A 3537-nucleotide genomic window follows, 5' to 3' on the forward strand; every position below is an offset into this window, starting at 1 on the left:
AATGATGTAGGTCTACTAACTGCAGTTAAGAACTGGCTAGCGACCCAATTCCAAATGAAAGATTTGGGAGAGGCTCAGCTTGTTCTAAGTATACATATCTTTTGGGATTGTAAGAACAAAGTGCTAGCACTGTCTCAGGCATCGTACATTGAGAAGATGTTGCTCAAGTACTCGATGCTGGACTCCAAGAGGGGCCTACTGCCGTTCAGGCATGGAGTCACTTTGTCTAAGAACATGTGTCCTATGATGCTTCAAGAGGTTGAAGAGATGAGATGGGCCTCATATGCGTCTGCCGTTGGCAACTTGATGTACATGATGCTCTGTACTCGTCCAGGCATCTGCTACACTGTGGGCATAGTCAGTAGGTATCAGTCTAACCCAGGCCAGGGTCACTGGACCGCAGTGAAGAACATCCTCAAGTATCTTCGAAAAACGAGGGACTACATGCTCGTGTATGGTTCTAGGGATTTGATCCTTATCGGATACACGGATTCTGTCTTTCAGACTGATAAGGACTCTTGCAAGTCCACATCAGGGTCAGTCTTTACTTTTTACAGAGGAACTGTAGTGTGGCGAAGCACTAAGCAGGGGTGCATCGCTGACTACACTATAGAGGTGGAGTACGTAGCGGCTTGCGAAGCTGCTAAGGAGGTCGTCTGGCATAGGAAGTTCTTGACAGAACTGGAAGTTGTTCCAAATATGTCTAGGCCCATTACCCTCTATTGTGATAATAGTGGGGCAATGGTGAACTCCAAGGAGTCGAGGAGTTACAGGTACGATGTAACGACTGGATCCTTACATATTATGGTCTGACCGCTACGACATGCATACTTAGACATTTCTATCATGAGATGAGTTTTGGAAAAATCTCAAAAGAACATATCTAAGATTTTATTAATTTAGGTAGAAAACTATACAAAAAGTTTATTTTACAAAACACCAGGATCCATAAAACATTAGCGTAGTGATACAAAAATGCATATACCTATAATAGTGAGCTTGATGGTTGGCCATTTGAGTGACATCCAGTTCTGCCACCTATACTGTGTCCTTACCTACAAAGTCTGTAAAATAGGATGAGTATATAATATACCCAGTAAGTAGTTCTCACATAGGCTAGTGACCAAATGCACAATCACATGCAACATGTCCTGAAAACGTATGATTGGGACCGAAGACATATAATAACATGTGGTGGTCGGTTATGCTTCTAACGTAAATTTCTCCTCCCTGATAGGAAGATGAGAACCTAGGCGAAAACTAACCCATCTGATGATTAGCGGGTCATGTAGTCAGTAGGGCTAGAGTTGCATCTAACATCAACCATTAACATAAACGTAAGATTGGACTAGAGGGGTGCAACCATACATACCTTGTTAGTCCCTAGCATAAACTTAACATAGAATTGGGTCTAGAGGTGTGCAACCATACATGCCGTGCTAGCCCTAGAAGCATAACCTTTATCTAATTAAAATTTAATCTTATGAACAAACATAATGCATGAGGTCCCTTATCGATAAACATATTTTAAACATGTAATGCAACATAACAATAACATAATTATGCAACATATTAAAGGTACACTACCATGAAACACTTAAAGAGAGGGTGAGATAAACTACTTACCTTAACTGCGATCTAGTTATTCCTTATTATTTCTTATGGTTTAATCAGTAAAGCTTTCCCTCTTAAATTAGAAGGAAATTTGGACAACACTTTCCTTGCGTTTCCTCCTTCTAACTAACAGAATTACTTCACCCTTTTCACACGATTTTTACTACTGAGTTTTGTTTGAGAATTCGTTTAACTTCCAACCTAAAGCCTTCTATTTATAGCCGTTTCCAGCTCTTCTTTGTGTGACAACTCATCCTACACATGGCTTCTTTAAAATTACTTAGGTTTAAGAAATTCTCTTAATAAGACACCTAATTTTTGCTAACGTTTGCCCTTATGTCATCCACCTTTGTTTGTATTCCATTTTAGGGTTCTTCATGTATAATCTATAAGATCGTGGCCAAATTCAACGCATAATCCACGCTTCTGTCCAAATCTCGCTCTTTCTGTTCTCAGAATCTCACTCTCTCCAGCTTTCTCGCTGGTTTGGCTCTTGTGACTCTCGCTCTCGCTGGTTTGGCTCTCGTGGCTCTCGCTCTCTCCCCCTGTCTCGCTGAGAATCTCGCTCTCTCCACTCTCACTCCCTCCAATTTTCTCTCCAATCTCGCTAGTTTTCACGCGTGGGTTGCCTTCACTGCTTGTGGATTCTACTTCCCCTTTTTAACTCTTTCAAATTTTAAGAGTATATGGGCAATTAATTCACCTCCAATTCTTCCAATGAGCAGTAACCAAACAAAAAGTTATCTACTGCCCATTGTCTCCTGAATTAGCTAGCGTCCAACTTCTAATTAATCCTTCCTGATTCTGCCCCCTTATTCATTATTTTTGGATAATTAATAAATTTTTTTTTTTTTTTCCAATTCTAAATTTCCACCCGATTTTCCTATTAAGTTTATATATTTTTCATTCTTAATTATATATTTTATTTGTTTTCCTGCTTTCTAATTTAGGATTAGGGTATTACATTTACCACCTCTTTAAATAAAATTTCGTCCTGCTTAACATTTGACATTTAATTTCCTGTAGTGTTTGCGTACAAATTTGGGTTGTTACATTTTTCCCCTCTTAAGAACTTTCGTCCTTGAAAGTTTCTTGGTTCTTAAATAGATAAGGGTATTTGACTTTCATCTCTTCTTCTCGTTCCCATGTAGCTTCTTCTACTTGCTGATTTCTCTAGAGAACCTTCACTAAACTTATTTTCCGATTATGAAGTGACTTCTTCTCTCTTGCTAGGATATAAACTAGAGTCTCTTCATATTCCAAGTTTTCACTTATTTGTAGAGTTTCATAATTTACTACATGTGATGGGTCAAACACGTATTTTCGAAGCATCGATACATGAAAGACATTATGTATTGTAGAAAGGGTGGGTGGTAATGGTAATCGATAGGCTACTTGGCCAATACGTTCTAATATTTCAAAGGGTCCAATAAAGTGGGGGCTAAGTTTGCCTTTTCATCCGAAACGCATAATGCCTTACATTGGTGCTACCTTTAGAAATACGTGATCTTCTACTTTGAATTCCAACTCTTTTCGACGGTTATCAGCATAATTCTTCTGTCTGCTTTGAGCTGTTCGCATTCTTTCCCGAATTAGCTTAATTGACTCTGATGTTTGCTGCACCAATTCAGGCCCTAGTAGTGTTCACTCCCCGACTTCATCCTAGTATACAAGGGATCTGCATTTCTTTCCGTATAAGGCTTCAAAGGGAGCCATACCAATTGTCGCCTGATAACTATAATTATAAGCAAATTCTATAAGATGTATCTGTGAAACCCATGCTCCAGTAAAATCCAAAGCACATGCCCTCAACATGTCTTCTAGGATTTGATTAACTCGTTCTGTTTGGCCATCAGTTTGTGGATGGAAGGCTGTGCTGAAATTTAGCTATGTGCCCATTGCTTTCTACAAACTTTTCCAGAA

Source organism: Benincasa hispida, chromosome 2 (assembly GCF_027475165.1).
Source record: "Benincasa hispida cultivar pf3 chromosome 2, pf3_genome.v1.1, whole genome shotgun sequence".
NCBI lineage: Eukaryota > Viridiplantae > Streptophyta > Magnoliopsida > Cucurbitales > Cucurbitaceae > Benincasa > Benincasa hispida.